The sequence below is a fragment of the Silurus aristotelis genome (genome assembly GCF_946808225.1).
Source record: "Silurus aristotelis genome assembly, chromosome: 5".
Classification (NCBI taxonomy): domain Eukaryota; kingdom Metazoa; phylum Chordata; class Actinopteri; order Siluriformes; family Siluridae; genus Silurus; species Silurus aristotelis.
This window is the reverse complement of record NC_139578.1, coordinates 31,702,821-31,721,905: the sequence shown is the minus strand read 5'-3', so window position 1 is coordinate 31,721,905 and position 19,085 is coordinate 31,702,821. Positions and strand designations below refer to the sequence as shown.

At 43.2% G+C, this 19,085-nt stretch overlaps 1 protein-coding gene across 2 annotated transcripts in view; it reads left to right on the top strand.

Moving 5' to 3' along the window:
* The window catches only part of LOC310726820 (E3 ubiquitin-protein ligase TRIM21-like), a 100,027-nt gene that overhangs the window by 54,298 nt on the left and 26,644 nt on the right, over positions 1 to 19,085 (top strand). The window lies entirely within an intron of this gene.

The window sequence follows — 19,085 nt, the reverse complement described above, 5'->3', positions numbered from 1 at the left end:
ATGTTTGCTCATTTGCAGGAAAATAAAGAAAAATTATTAGAGTTAAGTCTAAAGAAACGGTTTGGTATAAAGAAATAATGGTTTGAAAGTGCAAGTATTGTCCTTTTAGCTGTGAAAAAAGAGCACAATTGTTTAAACATTACAGGCTAAAACACGGAGGTTATACCAGAACTGAGGCTTTTCCTTGTTTACTTCAGGAATGTCTGTGCACATTTAAATCATTAAATGCACTAAAAGTTCACCTGTCCCGCATTCACACAAAAACTCCAGATCAGCAACAAAGTACAGATATACCAACTAAGTTTAGTTGTCTGTCATGTGGATTTACAGAGTCTTGTTCAGAGAGTGACTTTTTCACTCACCTGCATCGTGCACATCTAAAAGTAAATCATAAAGTCAGATGCCCTTATGAAGACTGTAATTTTGAAAGCAGTGTTTACTCCACATTCAAAGCACACAAGAGTAAAGTACACAAACAACAGATCTCAAAGAGGTTTAAATCAGAAATTGTTGGTGACAATATTATAAGCCATGACAGTAATGCTTCACAAGAGCAGATGTCTGATGCTAATGATATTGAGGACACAGAAGAGTTGAATGAGGTAACAATGTGATCTGCACGATTTAGAAAAACAGCTTGAGCACAATTTGGCATCTTTACTACTAAAGATGCACACTGTTTTGCACATACCAGAGAGTGCAGTGTAAGATGTGATAGAGCAGCTCCGTCAAATCACTTAGCTTTCACAACCACTTGTACAACACAGAGTCAGGGGCATATTAAACAAATATTGTGCTGACATGGATGAGACTGTTATTAAAGAGATTATCAGTGCTGTGTCAGAAAGTAACATGATGACACATTGTTCTAAAGATGGACCTTTAGGAACTGCCAAAAAAAGAGCAGCCTATGTGCGTAGAGAGTTTCCACTGGTAAATCCAATTGAATATGTTGTGGAGAAAGGCAAAAAAACTCTTGCATATGTTCCTATTGTTCCTATGCTACAGAAGTTGCTTAACAAAACCGATGTTTTAGACAAAGCTATGTCAGAAAAAGTACATGTCCCTCAGGAATCCAGATCATATGCTGATGGGCAATACTTTACTGAAAATCCATTTCTTGCAAAAGATGAGTTCACAATTGCTCTTGTACTTTACATTGATGACTTTGAATCCTCTGGGAACATCAAAGCTAAAACACAAGATGTGTGCAGTATTCTGGGTTATTGCAAACATACCTTCAAAATATCGGTCAACCCTCAGCTCTATCCAACTTGCTCTACTGTGCAATACCTCTACAGTCAAGGAGTGTGGTTATGCAAAAGTTTTCCAACCTTTGATCTATGATCTAAAATTATTAGAGCAGAATGGCGTTTACCTGGAGCAACTAGGTGCCAGTGTGAAAGGTACAGTCTTGTATGTTGCAGCTGACAATCTTGCTGCCCACTCTCTTGCAGGTTTCCTGAAGAGTTTTACTGTCGACAAATTCTGCAGATTCTGTTTGGCAAGCAGTAGAGACACTCAACAACAAGAGGTATGTTCTGGTTTCTTTCAACTCCGAGACAAAGAGTCCCATGACAGGCAGGTGCAGGAGATGGGAAAGGACCCAGGAATGACTGGAGCTTATGGTGTGAAAGGAGCATGTCCTTTAACTGAGAATCTTGAGCACTTTTATGTGGTCAGTGGGTACCCTCCTGACATCTTGCATGATATTTTGGAAGGTATTGTTCCAGTTGAATTGTCCCTGTGCCTTACAGACCTGATAAGCAAGACTTATTTCACCCTAGATATGCTGAATCAGGCCATCAGGTATTTAAAGTACTCATTTAGTGACAAAACAGATCGACCTCAGGTTATTGGAAAGGGATTTTCCAGTAAAGGGACCATTGGTGGAAATGGCCACGAGAACTGGTGTCTCATAAGGCTCCTTCCATTTCTTATTGGTCACTGTGTCCCTGAGGGTGACAACACTTGGGAAATTCTCATGCTTCTCAAAGAAATTACTGAGCTAGCTGTAGCACCAAAGCGTACAGAAGAGAGACTTAACTTTCTGGACTGTAAGATAGCAGAGCACAGGCGCTTGCTGCAGTCAACATTTCCAGATTTTCGTTTAAGGCCAAAACATCACTTTGTGGAACATTATACTCAGCTTGTAAGAGAATTTGGTCCCCTGTCTGAGGTTTGGACAATGCGGTTCGAGGGGAAGCATAAATTATTTAAGAGGGTAATTCGCACTGCTCAGAACTTGTTGCCATGACACTTGCTACAAAACACCAGAAGGCAGTCAGTTACCATCTCGATTGTAGCTAATTTTTCAGACCATCAGTTGAGATGTCAAAGGTTACTCCAGTTTTGCTTGCCACCTTCCCTCACTGTGTGCAGGCAGCAATTGCTCAAAACTTTACAACACCAGAGTCGGTGCTTGAAGCGGCAACTGTCAGTGTAGATGGAATCAAGTATCATCCAGGCATGATACTGTCTTCTGGGTCATGCTCTGGTCTCCCCGCATTCGTCCAGATTCACAAGATTGTTGCAGTTAATGTAGATATTCTATTTGTCTGCCACAAATTGGCCGCATGGTACAGGGAGCATTTGAGATCTTACCAACTTCATTGTGATAGTGTTACTTCTATGTGTGTGTGTTGAAGATGTCAGATTTAAATGATGTCCTCCCATTATCAGCATACAGGGTACAAGGAGAGCTTATGGTGACACTGAGACGATTTGTAATTTGCTAAACAGCTGTCTGTCATTTTTTTTCCCCCAGATGGCCATGGAACAGAAATTAACAATGCGAGTTATAATCTCCAAGGGAGATATAGGAAAGATGACAATGAACCCTCGACCATACATACTTGAAGATTTGATTAGCTGGCTCAAAGGCACTCTCCAAACAAACTACAATTTTACCTTACAGTACCAAGATCCTGAATTTAATAATGAATTATGCAACCTCACAGACTTGTCTGAGCTCCCAGATAAACCAACGGTCAAAATCATCCCTATCGTTGAGCTTGTACCAGTCCCTGGAGGTTCTGAATTATGTAGTGACACAGGCAGCCAGGCAGACACCGAGATCCTGTCCATCTCTTTGGATAGAAGTTCTCAGTGGCCAGAGGTATTTGAAATTCCCAAATTTCAAGTTGATATAGAGTATAGACTACGCCAAGGTAACCTGCAGTATCTCAGGGATGCAACCTTTCTTAAAGTCACAAAAGAACTAAAGCATGACATACTCGAGAAATTGGCTGAGACCATGTATGCATTTAAAGCATACCCAACGAAAGAAGATTTTGAGACTGTTGCTAAGGTCTTTGTGCAAACACACCAATGCCCTAAAGAAACCGGGTCACCCTCTGGCTGGAACGTTTGTAAGAATAGCCTTAAGTTCAAAATGGGTAATAATAGAACCAAAATGCGGCAGCTGGGTCGACTTGATGTTACTGTCAATGGTGGCAAGCGAGGAAGTGACACTACAAATGGCGATCCTCCCAACACACAGATCAAGAAGCCAAAGAAAGGGTAAATAAATTTCCTGCCTGATTTTCCAGAGGGGATGAATGACCAGAACATGAAAGTAGCTTGTGAGGTGGATGTGACGTTTGCTTTGCGCAGAAAGGAGTTTGTCAAAAAGAAGCCTGCCATCAGCCAGCTGGTGCATTGTTGGCCAGCTCTTTTTACAGAAAATCAAATTTGTGTTAAGTGTCTACATATCATGTAGTGTTGAGTGTGTCAGATTAAAATAGTGTGAACATTGACTGATGCATTGTTTGCCATGTTTCAGGTTTCTTATGAATTTGGCAGAGTGGTAGGGAAAAATCTCAGAGAAAACTTCTTGGATGCACTTCAATTCAATTCAATTCATTTTTATTTGTATAGCGCTTTTAACAATGAACATTGTCTCAAAGCAGCTTTACACAGATAATGCGGTGATTAAAAATGAATATGTTCTTTATGAGTAAGTTTGTCCCTGATGAGCGAGCCGGTGGCGACTGGCGACTGTGGCAAGGAAAAACTCCCCGAGATGGCATAAGGAAGAAACCTTGAGAGGAACCAGACTCAAGAGGGAACCCATCCTCATCTGGGTTACACCGAATGTCCATTTGTGGCGGGTATACAATGTTGCGGGGTGCAGTGATGATGATCAAAAGCGAAGTGTATTTCTGAGTCAGTGTAGGAGACTGTTGACATCAACTACAGTCCAATCCAGGCAGGCCTGGATGAAGTGGGAAGATCCACGGGGGGGAGAGGGGCAGGAACAGTGGTCACTGGAGCCTCAGGAGCATGTTTAACTCGACCGAGAGAGAGAGAGAGAGAGAGAGAGAGAGAGAGAGAGAGAGAGAAGAGGGTGACAGGAAGAGAAGGATATGGATTATTAAGTGTACCTATTGTTGCATGAGAGTTAAAGTCACTGTGCAGTTTGGACTCCGGCAAGACTCATGTTGTGTATTTCGTCGTCTTGATGGAGTGTAGCTGTCGGTTGGAAGGAATCTCCGTAGACGCAGTTATTTCGTGTAAATAATGATTTTTATTCAGCACAGAAATATAGCATCTTTACAGGCCTTCCGGTCAAGCCTGGAGTCAGCACGCTCTGATTCAAAGTCTGACTCCCGATCCATGGCTGCACACTCATTATATACTGATCATTCTCTGGGTCCGCCTCTTAATGCATAACAGATGTATATGAGCCTACTGTGCAATAATGTTTATCTTAAAGAGAAACCTGTCTTTGTCCAGATTTAATATATCTCAAATGTACCAGCGCTAACTTTCCCAGACCATTCATCTTAACATACAGTGAGAACGGGTCAGAGGTCTTTTCCCAAGAGGATGTGCATCCTGGATCATATTCTATACTTCGGCTTATACTGATTTAAGGACGACCATCCGTTTCATTTTCTCAGTCACGGCTCATAAGATAAGCACTATGGGCCTTTCATACATTTGGCTTAAAGGAAAACATCTGGCCAGATGGTTCAGTAATTAACTTTGGCCGTTTCAGGACTTTCACCATTTGTAGAATTGTATGAGTTAAGGCTTTTAGATATTACACATTTAAGATACTATACGTTTAAGACACTACACTCACTATAGCAGCATAACTAAAAGGGAGAACCAGAAGGCAACACAGACATGAGGGATCTCTGGGATAAGAGACGGCCCACCACACCACCATCAACAAACCTGAGTGAACACGTGAATGTGAGGGGACGACAGCGTACAAATATCCCAGTTCACCAAACACTCTATATCAATGTTCCCTCCAGATCTGAGCCTTTACCTGAGAAAAAATCTACTGATTAAAGGCTTGACTGAATAAATATGTTTTCAACCTCGACTTGAACACTAAAACTGTGTCTGAGTCCCGAACACTGATAGGAAGGCTGTTCCATAACTGCGGGGCTTTATAAGAGAAAGATCTGCCCCCTGCTGTAATCTTCATTATTGGAGGAACCAACAGATAGCCTGCACCTTTTGATCTAAGTAGGCGTGGAGGATCATACTGGTACAGAAGTTCACTCAGATACGGTGGTGCGAGACCATTAAGTGCTTTATATGTCAGTAGTAAAATTTTATAATCAATGCGAGATTTGATTGGGAGCCAGTGTAGACTGATTAATACAGGGGTGATGTGGTCATATTTCCTAGATCTAGTGAGGACTCTTGCTGCTGCATTCTGAACTAACTGAAGCTTATTTATGCACCTACTCGCACACCCAGACAGTAAAGCGTTACAGTAGTCTAATCTAGAAGTAACAAAAGCATGAACTAGTTTTTCTGCATCCTGTAACGACATCATATTTCTAATTTTAGCAATATTTCTAAGGTGAAAGAAGGCGATCCTGGTAATATTATTCACGTGAGCCTCAAAGGAAAGACTCGAGTCAATAATCACACCAAGGTCTTTGACAGCCGTACACGCTGAAACAGAAACACCATCCAGAGATGTTAGGTAATCGGAAAGTTTGCTTCTAGCTGCATGTGGTCCTAGTAAAAGTACTTCCGTCTTATCTGAGTTTAGCAGAAGAAAGTTATCGAGCATCCACTGTCTAATGTCCTTCACACATTTTTTAACATTGTTAAGCTGATCTCTCTCATCTGGCTTTGCTGAAATATATAGCTGTGTATCATCAGCATAGCAATGGAATCTAATACCATGTTTATGAATAATTTCTCCAAGAGGCAGCATATATAAAGAGAAAAGCAGAGGGCCTAAGACAGATCCTTGAGGAACACCAAACTTTACCTCAGAGAGTGTGGAGAACTCACCATTAACATCAACAAACTGATAGCGATCAGTCAAATAAGACCTGAGCCAAGAGAGAGCCGTTCCCTTTATTCCAACAACGTTCTCAAGTCTAGCAAGTAGTATAGTGTGATCAATGGTGTCAAAAGCTGCACTAAGGTCGAGCAAAACAAGTAAGGAGACAAAACCCTGATCAGAGGCCAATAACAGGTCATTTACCACCTCAACTAGCGCCGTCTCTGTGCTATGATGAGGCCGAAATCCTGACTGATACATTTCAAAAATATTATTCATAAGTAGGTGTGAGCATAACTGCTGTGCTACAACCTTTTCCAAAATTTTGGCTATGAACACTATGACACTTGACCATTTGTCTCCAAGCCTCATGGACCTCTTTAAAAAGAAGAAAGGCCTTACTGGTCAGCTTTTGGCTGAACTTTTATGCCAGACAAAGGTAAGTTAACATATCTACATGAGTCCTGTTTTCCAATGAAGCTTTTCCTTTTTATGATTTTTTTTTTACCTCTGCATTCTCTATTCTCATAATTTGATCTCCTATTTCTAGTTAATTTTTCCTAATCTCTTCTTTTCATTTTTTGTAAATTACAGTCAGTATTCTTATAAAGTGTTTTATTCAATGTCCACTATCGTCTAGACAACTGAGCCAACAGACGTCAGATGCCTTTGTCTTTGGGGACTTCCGGTCATCTTGGGCGATAATCCTTCTGCTTTCTTCAAGACCTGCTTTGTAAGCAAATTAATTGTTTTATAAATACGGGTTCAATATGGGTTCAGTTTACATTAAATATTTTTATATTAAATATTTTGCTGTGATTGTACATTGAAAAGGATGCTGAACAAGCCAGGCCTCATATCTTGTATGAAGAGAGTGTCTTTTACTATATGTCAGTGTACAGTGTTTCTTCTTAGGGTATTTTTATTGTTAACATTTCGAAAATGTATTTGCTAACTAACACACGATTGTACATTTGTGTCTCTGTAAAGATACAGCTTACAATGACTTGTACAGGCAAACTCCAGTGGGATTGCTTTTCATCGGTGAAGAGAACCTTAAGCTGAACCCGTCCAAAGTGGGAATCATCTTGGAAGGGAATGTGGTAATGGATGACCTGGCCAACCTTCCTCAGGCCTTCTGTGTCCTTTTTGGACTGATATATGCCCTGCACCTGGACTATCCCAAATACATGAAAAACACTTTTTGCTTTGTTCAGCAGGTGATGTAGGACCTGGGTAAAAGTGAGCTGGCACCCAAAATTCAGACTCTGAAAAACCAACTTACAATGTAAAGAGGTGTTGTTACACTATTTCTCCAGATATGAGAAATATTGTTTGTTCTTTTAGAAAAGCAACTTGTTAGCATTGTTATGCCCTTTTTATATTTTATGTTATTGGATTGGCACTGATATATCTAGTTTCATTCAGATTAACAAACTCAAAACTGCGAAAAAGCCAGTTTGCAGTGTAAAGTGCTGTTCTAACTTATTGCACTACTGCTCCAGATACCAGGTGCCTATTTTTTTTTTGTTGTTGTTGTTCTTTTAGGAAAATGTTGTGTTTGCACTGTTATGCACTTTTTCTATTTTATGTTATTGGATTAGCACTGATATGTCTGGTTTCATTCAGATTAACAAACCAAAAACTGAGGAAAATCAGTTTGCAGGGTTAAGTGGTGTTCTGAATCGTTGCACTACTGCTTCTGATACCAAGTGCCTAGTTTTATGTTGTGCTTTTAGAAAAACAACCTGTTATGTGTATGTTCACAATAAAGCATTTTACCCCATAACCGGGGTGTTTTCAACAAATGTTTCATCTGATTTCTTGATCTGAATAAGTATTTATAATGCACCAGATTAAAAACTGAAATAATAATTTAATGATGATAACTGAACTAGGGGAAGAAAGATAAGTAAGCTACAACTAGGTACATTATACTTAAGATATTAAGTGTATTAATTGTGAAAAGGAGTTAACTTGGCAAAACATGTCGAGTTAAATCAATTTTGAATTGAGTGTAATGTACTTAACATTTTAAGTTAAATGTACTTAGGTTTTCATTACACGTTACTTATTTTTTTAAGGCAACCGGTTTACTCAATTATTTTAAGTAAATTCAACTTATCCGGGTTTACAGTGTTTCTGGTGTCTTCATCCTCAGCATTCTTCTATTGATATACCCCCTATCCCTCCTCTGAACATGTCCAAACCATCTCAATCTCGCCTCCCTTACCTTGTCTCCAAAACGTCCCACATGCGCTGTCCCTCTAATAATCTCGTTTCTAATCCTGTCCATCCTGTCACTCCCAATGAAAACCTCAGAATCTTCAGCTCTGCTACCTCCAGGTCCAGCTCCTGTCTTTTACTCAATGCATCTGTCTCTAAACCATACAACATCACAGGTCTCACCACCGTCCTATAAACATTCCCTTTCACTCTCACAGATACTCTTCTTTCACAAATCACTCCTGCTATCACTCTTCTCCACCCACTCCACCCTGACTGCACTCTTTTCTTCACTTCTCTAACACACTCTCCATTACTTTGCACTGTTAATCCCAGGTACCTGAACTTCTCCACCTCTTCTCCCTGCAACCGCACCCCTCGGGAGGGGTGACACGCAGCCGATGTGTTGTTTGCTTAGCTTAGGAGCGTGCTTAGTCGGCTCTCGAGGGTATCGGTTGTTAGCATTTTAGCCGTGTGGCTATGCAATCCCGGCTGCGAGGCGAGCTTCTGTTCCCCGGGGATTGCGCTCGTTTGGCGGTTCCTTCTCCGATGCGTGTGACGCGGTGCTCCGTATTTCTTCCTCTGAGGTGGGAGAATTTTCGGAGAGCGCTCTCCCTAGCGGCTTCGGCTCTCAAAGGTATCGGCTGTTAGCATTTTAGGTATCGGCTGCTAACCGAGCTCCCATTCCCCGGGGAGAGCACTTGTTTGGAAATGGTCCTTTTCCCGGTGTGTGTGACGTGGTGCTCCATATTTGTTCCTCCGAGGTGAAAGAAATTTCGGGAAATTCGGGGAAGCATGCCTGGCGGCTGCTTCTTCTCCCGGTGCGGGCGGTGCAGCGTTGCATGTCTCTCTCTCCAAGGAGGATGAGATGATGGATGCAGGCGAGCCTGCGGACTCCTCACAGCCTGTGCTGTACGTGGAGCTCCTTGAGGTCGTGGCACGGGCCGGGTCCGAGCTGGATCTAGTCGGTCGTGTAGCAGATGCAGCGCGCACCCAGTAAGCTGGATGAGCGTTTCCTGTGCCATTTGTCACTGCCTCAGCGCCTTCCCTGATCTGCGCAACGAGGTGTCGGGGTCCTGGGAGGCCCGTGTGCGCGCGTGCTTTTCCGATGTTTCTCGCTGTGCGTGAATGTTATTGGAGCTAAGTAGCGCGGCTACGGGACGATGTCGCTTGTGGTGGAGATGCTAGCTAGCTGTCTCTCCCTGAGTGCAGCATCTCAGGGGCTATTGGTTTGCCTACGAAGAGCCGCTTGGCTCTGGTAGGTAGGGCTACGCGGCGGGTTAGGCTGCGGGTTGCTTCCACACGATGTGTGTTGCAGGCATACCAGGCTGGCCTGCTATGGGGGACGATGTGAGCTTCCTTCTGTGCGCCAAGGTGAGCCCTCCTGGCCTGACCTGGTGACGCTGTAGGTGAGGGCGATTGCTGGTGGGTTCAGGAGACCGCGGTGGCATTTCATTGGTAGTTCTTTGCTGCTCCGATGGGGCTGCTCGGCGGCAGCCTCGCCCTGGTATGTCCAGGCACAGCGAAATAGCCCGGTGAGAGAGCGTTGCCACCCGATTCCCGTAGGGAGGTCCTAGGGGCCCCTGCCAACACTCTAAGCCTGAGGAGGGGCTGAATGACCTGAGGTTCGTCCTCGCCTCTAGTGTACGGACAGTGGTGCGTAAACCTGATGGCTTGCATCTTGGAGGGCAGTCTGTCGGCCCTGCCACAGGGTGTTCAGGACGCTGCCTCCCTCCAGCGGTTAACTCCCTTATTCCACCCGAAATATCGTTGCGGATGGGGGTCATTCGCTGCCTCTCTGGAGGCTTCAACGGCCGCAGTACGCTGCTCCTGCCGTTCGGGTTCAGGAGGACTGTCTGCTAGCCCTGCCATGGGTCATGTTGGGGGTGTGGGTGATCCGCCGCCTCTCAGGAGGTGTAGTCGGCTGTAGAGCAGATATGAGATTTTGCATCAACATCATAAAAGGAGACCAGACCCTCCTCATAATCCACAATCAATCCAACCTTCTGAGGAGCCTGATTCAAGGAGAGGGAGACAGAGGGAGATTCCTCAGAACCACACACCAGTATCCATCTTCAGGACTGGCTATAATCTCTCCTTTCCTGTTAATGGATTCTCTGGGGACTCCTAAATCCCACTTAGTCTTCCCTTTAACCTGCACCTCATAGTAAAATCTCCCTGAGGAGAATCCCTTCTTTCCCAGAACAATGCAATAGTTGGTTAACCTCTCTGGATTATCAGGGAGATTCAGTTTTGTATCTCCATCATATGGTTGTTTTCCATCATCAGACAGGACTATATCAGGATTTGCTGTATCAGGATCCAGAGTCATGTCCACTGAGAGACAGAAACACAGCATACATCAGTTTTATCATCACACAGTGTGTAACAGTGAAGAGATATAGATATAGTCATGTAATCAGTAAGAGCTCACAAACCTGCATATTGTTGAATTCTCTTCAGTTCTGTTTGGAAAAGAGTTTTGGAAAATGTTACATTGAGATTAAATACTTCATTATTATAAATAACATCAAAATACTGAAAAAAAAAATAAAACACAAACATGGATTTATAAAAAAATAAAAAAATTAAAAAAAAATTTCTGTTCTCAAGATCTTTATACATTTCAGCTGAATGTAAATATTGAATATTGATTTAGTATAGAATGAATCTTCTCAGAATAAACCCACAGTAAATACTGACCAGTTTCATCAATCAAGTCTTCTGAAGCTGAGCCAGGGCTCTCCTCAGAGTCTCCACACTCAGATGAGAGGTCATTGTGATGGAAGTCCAGTCCTGGGTGTGTGGAGACCTGCACAGTGATGGGTAAATCTACAGTACAGCAGAAGAGAGAAGAACTCCCTCAGCATGTTCATATTATATCATATTATGTTCATATTCATATTATACATCAAGACAAATTGTGAACTTTAGCTCCTCTAGTCCAGATAAATGCTGCTAGAGTACAGGAGCTATGAGGACACCTGTCATGTTCCCATTATCCCAAATGTCCTTTAATATTAGCATATAATAAGGCAAATTGTCACCATAAACCACTGGGTGTCTCTGTCCTCCACACAGTTTATGAATTGACCTTTTAATGCATAATGTCCTGACCATTCGCCAGGCTGGTAATGCCACTGATTGTGGTCCTCTTCCTCTTGTAGTCCACCACTATCTCTATGGTATTGGTCTCATTGAGTGGCAGATGGTACCCTCTTCATCCCTCAATAAAGTGTTTGAACAGATCCCTGTACTCTTCTTCCCTGATGCACCAGATCACATCAGAAAGTTCTGATGATACCAGAGATCTGACCTGAATTGAAAACCTGTGGTGTACAAGGTGAAGATTTTCTGCTATTTCCAGCACGCCATCTCCCAGTACATACGTAACTAGTTCTACTGGAGCTCATGAAGTCCTTCTAGATGGTATCTAAATGTTTGTGAATAATGGTGTTACTGGTGCTATTCTGACCGATGTGTGTTACCACGTCTTTGATTTCATCATGTACAGCAAATTAGAACAAAGAACAAACTTGAAACTCTGTATGAAACTGGGCAAATCGGCCACAGAGACGTTTGACATGACATACGTTTGACATACAGCGACTGTGCAATAAGTCGCTTGAGGTGTTTTGAGTGGCACATGCAATTAAAAAGCAGAAAAACATCACTGGAAGACAATGAGACAACAGGAAGACCATTTCAGCAACTTGTCAGGAAGAGGGTGCTCTTCCTGAAGATAAAGATGCAGATCAAAGGTCGCCATTTTGACACTGTTGTGGAGATCCAGCGTGAATCTTAAAGAGGGATTTCAAGATTCTGGTGGAGACAGTATGCAGCACATCGCCCACAACGAGGATCATAGTGTCAGGACCTCTTCCCACTTACCAGCGAGGGGCTGAGAAGTTTAGTAGACTTCTTTCACTAAATGAATGGTTACAGTCATTTGAAGTGCTCGTTCTTCAAATTGTACTTTCAGACATACATAGAAAACTCGCTCTGGTCACCGTGTTCAGACCCCCAGGGCCCTACGCTGATTTTCTTCAAGAGTTTGCTTGTTTTCTATCAGACATCTTGATCAATTTTGATAAAGTGCTGCTTGTAGGAGATTTTAATATTCATGTAGATGATGTAAACGATGCTCTAGGATTATCATTTGTCGACTTATTAAACTCTTTTGGGGTTAAACAAAACGTCACCGGACCAACTCATCGCTTTAACCACACATTAGACTTAATAATATCCCATGGAGCAGACGTCACTGATATAAATATTTTACCTCAGAGTGATGACATCACAGACCATTATCTCATACTGAACACACTACCGGTAGAGCAGATTAGCCGTGTTTCACCACGTTATCGACCTGGTAAGACTATTGTTCAGACCACTAAGGACAGATTCATAAATAACCTGCCCGATTTATCTAAATTTCTCACTTAACCCATAACTGCTAATAATCTTGATGAAATGGTTAACAACATAGACCTTATCCTCACTAGCACTGTTGCCCCCATCCGGTTAAAAAAGGTTAGAGAACAAGCACCTGCACCTTGGTATAATAGTCATACGCATGCCCTCAAGAGAACAGTCCATAATCTGGAAAGAAAATGGAGGAACACTAAATTGGAGGTATTTAGAATTGCGTATAAAGACAGTATGCTCAGCTACAGACAGGCGCTAAAAGCTGCTAGAGCTGAACACCTGAGCAAACTCATAGAAAACAACAAAAACAATCCCAGGTCCTTTTCAGTACAGTAGCTAAACTAACTACAAATCAGGTATCTGAGAAATGTGTTCCATTACAGTTTAGTAGTGAGGAATTTATGAATTTCTTCACTGAAAAAATAGATAACATTAGAAAAACAGTTGTGGCGGTCAAACCTCTGACATCTCCTGACATTATCTTGCCTACAACTCCACATCTACACTGTTTTACATGTATAGGACAGGAAGAGCTGTATAATGTTATTACCAAAGCTAAAACAACAACATGTCAGTTAGATCCCATTCCAACTAATCTATTAAAGGAAGTGTTATATACAGCTGGTGAGCCTCTTCTCAATATTATTAACTCCTCACTTTCGTTAGGTCACGTCCCTAAATCCCTCAAGTTAGCAGTTATTAAGCCCCTCATTAAAAAAACCTAATCTGGATCCAAACAAGCTATCGAATTACAGACCAATTTCAAATCTCCCATTTATGTCTAAGATTTTAGAAAAGATTGTCGCTGCCCAGTTATGTTCCCACTTGCAAGAGAACAATATATTTCAAGAGTTTCAGTCAGGTTTTAGGCCCCATCATAGCACAGAAACTGCCCCTAGTTAAAATCTCTGAAAACCTGAAAAATCTGAAAACCTGTTTTCATACCAAGGCTTCATCTTGCTGTTGGTTTTACTAGATCTTAGTGCTGCATTCGACACTATAGACCATGATCTCCTCCTAGATCGCTTACAGAATTACATCGGCATTCAGGGACAGGCATTAAGCTGGTTTAAATCCTGCCTGTCCAATCGGTAACTCCTCAAGAGGTGACACTCGAATGATTGATGCTGTCCTGTGAGAAGAGCAACCCTTTCCCTTGTTGTCAATTTCCTACCAGTGCCTGCCGCAACCCCTATCTTCGGTTGAAGAGGAGCCGCTGTGCGGCTCCTTACCTGTGTCTGCTCCATCACTCATCTTTGTGAAGTTGTGAAGGGGAGGGAAGTTGTGAAGGGGAGGGAAGGCCCCTGTGACACATAGGCCGGGGTGGCCTTCCCTCCCCTTCACAACGTACCACCTCGAGGAGTTACCCAGCGACACCAACAGACCAGACAAGGTAATTAATATCAAAAACTTGTATTTTATTTAGTTAAAATAAGTCCAATCTCAAACTAAAATCCACCGACTGATCCTCCTCTCTCTTCTACCGGGTGGCGTGGGAAGTTCGCACAACGATCCCTCTTTTTACTGGGAACAGCTTTGGTTGTAAAGTCTAATAGCAGCAGGGAGAAAAGACCTTCTGTAACGCTCCTTCAGACACTTAGGATGTATCAGTCTGTCACTAAAAGAGCTGCTCAGCGATGTAACGGTTTCATACAGGGGGTGAGAGGCGTTCTGCAGCAATGATGATAGTTTTGCTACCATCCTCCTTTCTCCCACCTCCTGTACAGTGTTCAGGGGAATCCCCAGGACTGAGCTGGCCTTCCTTATCAGATTGTCTAGTCTCTTCCTGTCTGCAGTAGATATGCTGTTGCCCCAGCAGACCACCCCATAGAATATGGCTGAGGCCACCACAGAGTCAAAAAAGGTCTTCAGTAGCTCTCCCTGCACTCCAAAAGACCTTAGTCTCCTCAGCAGAAAGAGTCTGCTCTGCCCTTTCTTGTAAATTGCCCCAGTGTTGTTTGTCCAGTCCAGTTTGTTGTTTAGGTGAACACCCAGCTATTCGTAAGAGTCCACTCTCACAATGACCCTTCCCTGAATGTTCACTGGTGATAGAGTTTGTTTGTGCCTATGGAAATCCACCACCAGTTCTTTTGTTTTCCCCACATTTATCTGGAGGCAGCTCCGTTGGCACCAATCCACAAAGTTCTGTATAAGTCCTCTGTACTCTCTGTCATCATCATTCGTGGTCAGACCGACGATGGCAGAGTCATCAGAGAACTTCTGTAGGTCACAGGTTGCTGAGCTGAACATGAAGTCTGCAGTGTAGATGGTGAAGAGAAACGGGGCTAGAACCATTCCCTGCGGGGCTCCAGTGTTGCAGACAATCATGTCAAACTCACAGTCACGAGTCCTCACATACTGTGGTCGGTCTGTGAGGTAGTCCAGTATCCAGGCAGACAGATGATGGTCCACTCCCATGTACACTATCTTATCCCTCAGAAGCACAGGTTGGATGGTGTTAAAAGCACTAGAGAAGTCAAAAAACATGACTCTCACAGTGCTCCCAGCCTTTTCCAGGTGTGAAATAGCCTGATTTAGGAGGAAGATGACTGCGTCTTCCACTCCAATGCCAGGTTGGTAGGCAAACTGAAGTGGATCCATTGATGGGCTCACCAGAGCCCATCAAGTCTCCGAAGTCTTTTGGACACGTCTCCGAAGTCTTTTGGGCGTGGCGTCTTTGGAACAGGCACCACGCAGGATGTTTTCCATATCTGTGGCACCTTTCCCAGCTTCAGGCTCAGGTCAAACATGTACAGCAATATGCCACACAGCTGGTCTGCACAGGTCTTAAGTAGCCTGGAGCTGATGCCGTCCGGGCCTGCAGCCTTCCTCGCTTTGATCTTCCTGAGCTCTATTCTCACCTGGGCTTCTGTAAGTGGCAGTGTGTATTGGATGGATTGTAGACTGGAGGGAATCGGCAGGGGGGGGAAGTTAGGTGTGTTGTGTATTGTCTGTGAGCTGATAGCAGTGCAGAGACAGGTGGGGCTGGATCTGCTTGCTGTGGAAGCAGAGAGGGGGGATTGGATGGGGGCAGGGAAGGGGGTAGCTGATCGAATCTGTTAAAGAATAGATTGAGATCATTCACCCACTTCTGGTCACCCCCAGCCTGAAAGCTGGGCTCCTTATGACCAGTGATGGTTTTGAGCCCCTTTCACACACCGCTGACATTGATCTGCTGCAGCTGATCCTCCATCTTCCTCTTGTAGCATGCTTTTCCTTCCCTGATCTTCTTTCTCAGTTCTCTCTGGACAGTTTTCAGCTCTTCCTTGTTTCCTGATTTAAACACCCTCTTCTTCTCTTTAAGGAGAGTCTTTATATCAGGGTTAATCCACGGTTTGTTGTTGGGAAAACACCGTACAGTCCTGGTGGGTACAGTATTCTCCACACAGAAGTTAATGTAGTCCATAATACATTCTGTTAGACTGTCAATATCCTCCCCATGTGGACTGCACAATTCCTCCCACATAGTTGTTTCAAAACAGTCTTTCAGAGCCTCATCGGTCTCATCAGACCATGTCGTCACTGTGCGGGAGGTAGCTGGTTGTCTGCATACAAGGGGTTTGTACACAGGTAGTAGATGAATCAGGTTGTAATCCGATCTTCCCAAGAGGGGGAGGGCTGCTGATGTATAAGCCTCCTTTGAGTTGGCATAGAATAAATCCAGTGTTTTATTGTGGTTGGTGTGGCATGAAACATACTGAGTAAATGTGGGCAGAGTGGAGGATGGAGGGGCACGATTAAAATCTCCAGAGATAATGAGAAGTGCATTTGGGCTCTGTGTTAACAGTCTGTTAACAACAGAATGCAGGACATCGCATGCCGATTCACCGTCAGCAGAGTGGGGAATATACGCAGCTATCACGATAACATGCGAGAATTCTCTCGGCAGATAGTATGGCCTCATGCTAGCGGCTAACAGCTCAATGTCCTTACAGCAGATCTGCTCTTTAATAGTGATGTGTCAAGTTTTACACCATCTATTATTCACAAACACTGCCAGTCTTCCTCCCTTTCTCTTACCGCTCTCCATCGTTCTGTCCGCGCGCAGTAACTCAAATCCCGAGCCACGGTCGTATCCGGAGTTAGCTTGGTTAGCCATGACTCCGTGAACAGCATGATGCTACACTCCCGGAATTCCCTCTGATGCCGGGTAAGAGCCGCTAGCTCGTCCATCTTCTTGGGTAAAGATCTTACATTTCCCATAATGATGGACGGGAGAGTTGGTCTGTAACGTGACCTTTTATTCCGACACATAGCTCCAGCACGGTTCCCCCGTCTTCTCCTACTTAGCTCGCGGGGAATATCCGTTTTTTCTTCTAGTAGCATCGGCATGTTGCGGAATGCTAACAGCTGATCCCTGGTGTAAACAATAGGACCGTGGCTGTGAACAGAGTTTCCAGACGCGACTGTGAACAAAGTCCAAAGAAGCAGGAAAAGTAGGGCAAAATCGATGGCTTTGTTCATGTCCATTGTGTAGTTTCCAAATTAACACGCATACACTTAAAAAAGAAAAAAACACAAAGTGCCGGAACACTATAAAATAAATAAAAAAAGCCCAAACTTTACGGGAGCTGCTGCAACAGACTGCCACTTGGGCGGCGCCTAGTCACTAGAAACATGTTATCTATATCCGATGCAGAGAAGCTCGTCCATGCGTTCATGACCTCCAGAATAGACTATTGTAATGCCTTACTAGGTGGATGTCCTGCATCATCAATAAACAAGCTTCAGTTAGTTCAGAATGCGGCAGCAAGAGTTCTCACAAGGTCAAGAAAATATGACCATATTACCCCAATCTTATCATTACTACACTGGCTACCTGTTAAGTTTCGAATAGACTTCAAACTACTACTTCTTAATTATAAAGCCCTAAATGGTTTGGCTCCCATGTATCTCTCCAGTCTTTTAACACGCTACAATCCGCCACGCTTCCTGCAATCTCAAAACTCTGGGCTTCTAGTAGTTCCTAGAATAGCAAAGTCCACTAAAGGCGGTAGATCATTTTCACATTTAGCTCCTAAACTTTGGAATAGCCTTTCTGACAGTGTTCAGGGCGCAGACACACTCTCCCAGTTTAAGTGCAGATTAAAAACATATCTTTTTAGCTAAGCCTACACATAACATACATCACATATCATAACCTTGTGCTCCAGAACATCTGATCACATGCACATTATCAACTTGTGCTGTTAATATCATGAACAGCAGCTACGCTAATTCCTCTCCACTGCTTCTCTTTCTCTCCCCATCCTGAGGCATCCTGAGGTTGCTCCAGCTCCAGTCACGTCCCACCTCATGAAGATTATGGACCTTTGAAGAAGTAGATGCCAAACTCGCAAACATCCCGAACCATCTAGAGACGTACCAGTGCCAACTGGATCCCACTACATGTGTGGAGTTTTGACATTGGATCTCCTGGAGTGTTTAAAGGCTCTGGCATGGAGAAAGAACATTACTTCTAATCTTATACTCCAGTACTCATGTTAGTTCTCACTCTCCAGTGTTCTGTATTGTGAAATATTTATGATCACTCAAATGAGGATGGGTTCCCCTTTTGAGTCTGGTTCCTCTCAAGGTTTCTTCCTCATAACATCTAAGGGAGTTTTTCCTTGCCACAGTCGCCACGGCTGCTCATCAGGGATAAATGCACACCGTTCACCTTGACTGTTGATTTCTGTAAAGCTGCTTTGAGACAATGTCTGTTGTGAAAAGCGCTATACAAATAAACTTGACTTGACACACACACACACACACACACACACACACCTCTGCTTAGCCAGATTTGTTGTAAATGTCACACACCAACATGATAATGACAGAAATTGACTCCTACAGTACTAAGGCCAGTCATTTTCAACAGTGAACATTGTGTGCACTGTCTCTCACACACAAACTCTCAGTTCAACCAAGTCCAAAAACAAAAATATAATCATTTACAATAGCGTTTTTCTTTTACTATGCATGTTGCGTAGTGGGACTTCTGCTATTCCAGGTCAGAGTGCAACTGTGATTCAATAGCCGTTTTACTGAGGCATTTTTTTAATTTTCATTGTATGGCTTTTTAGCTTGTGTAATGTTCCAAACCAGTTAAAACTGTATCTGCTTTTCTGCCTGACTTTTCAAAGTGACCAACTTGTGTTTGTGAAGTTCAGTCTCTTTTGAAAATTCC